At 46.9% G+C, this 1,227-nt stretch overlaps 1 long non-coding RNA gene across 1 annotated transcript; it reads right to left on the bottom strand.

Moving 5' to 3' along the window:
- Nucleotides 1–447: 447 nt before the first annotated feature.
- LOC140686316 (uncharacterized) lies at nt 448–967 on the bottom strand. Its single transcript, XR_012060046.1, has 2 exons — nt 814–967; nt 448–704 (listed from the first exon to the last, which is right to left on the bottom strand). It is a non-coding gene; the product is annotated as an uncharacterized lncRNA (long non-coding RNA).
- Nucleotides 968–1,227: the final 260 nt, after the last annotated feature.

Below are 1,227 nucleotides of genomic sequence, written 5' to 3' on the forward strand. Positions count from 1 at the left end.
TATATGTTCTGTTCCTCTGATTAATACACTCCTCCTATGAAGCTGGTGGAAAATCACTGAACAATCCTCAGGTTCCTCAGTCCACATTATTCCCTTCCTCACCATGGTGCCACTACCAGCTAACAGTCTTCCCTCCCTTCTTGTGATCTGTGGCATCCACGGTACAGGGCTACTGACTGAGAGCAGCCAGACCTGGGCTGGAGTCCTGGCTGGAGTCCTGATGTCACAGAACTTACTCCCTCTGTGATCTCGGTGGGTGAGTTCGCCTTGCTGAGCCTCAGTATCTCACCTGTCAAGTGAAAAGGACTGCCACCCAGGGAGCTGTTGAGGGAATTAACGAGATAACTTGTAAAGTGTCTTGCATGGAACTGGACACCAAGCAGACCCTCGATAAGAGGTAGTTTTCAATTATTGTTACTTTGAGGAAGAGGAAACGACTAATCATACTTCTGAGAAATGTGTTCGATTTATCCAAAAAATAAAAAATAAAAAGTGTTCTGAGTAAGAGGGCCTGAAGGATGTCACAAAGGGGAAGCAGGAGCTTGTTTTAACCAATCACAGAGGCCTCTTCCCCGTCCGGATTTGTGCTGTGTTGGCCCTCGTGGATGTCACAAGGTCTCTGGATAAGCAGGGATTTACTCTACCAGCATTCATCTTCTTGGACTTGCATCCTGGGGATCTGCTCTCAGGGAAACTGACACATGCTAAGGAAAAAGGAAAAACATCCATTTGGAAAAAGTGTTTGTTCATCATTCTTATGCCCTCCCTCCGCATCCTGCCCTCCTTCGGAGGTCAAAAATGGGTCCTCCATACCTGTTCTCACTGAGGTGGGAAACCTCATGAAAAAGACCAGCAGGACCCCCAGGCAGGGCTACTCTCTTGCCAGCACCATCCGGTTCCCTGGCGCAGCGGCATTATCTCACTTTTTGCCTCTGAAACGGCTTACTTCTAGGAAAGTGGAACTTACCCCTAAGATTCTATTGGTTTCCTGAGCTAAATACTGATTGGTCCATTTGTAGTGCTTCATTTGCATTGAGCTCACTCCTGATTGGCCTATTTCTACCACTCCTGATTGGTGCATTTCTACAAAGCTTATTCCTAATTAGCCAACTTTTGTTACACCTTATTTGCATAGGATGTTGCAAAGTGTAGACTGGCAGGCTATGAAAGCCTGTGTAAACCTACAGCCAGAGTCCAGAGCTTGGAGTGTTAACTCCTCTGGGCCTG

This window comes from Vicugna pacos, chromosome 16 (assembly GCF_048564905.1).
Source record: "Vicugna pacos chromosome 16, VicPac4, whole genome shotgun sequence".
Lineage (NCBI taxonomy): Eukaryota > Metazoa > Chordata > Mammalia > Artiodactyla > Camelidae > Vicugna > Vicugna pacos.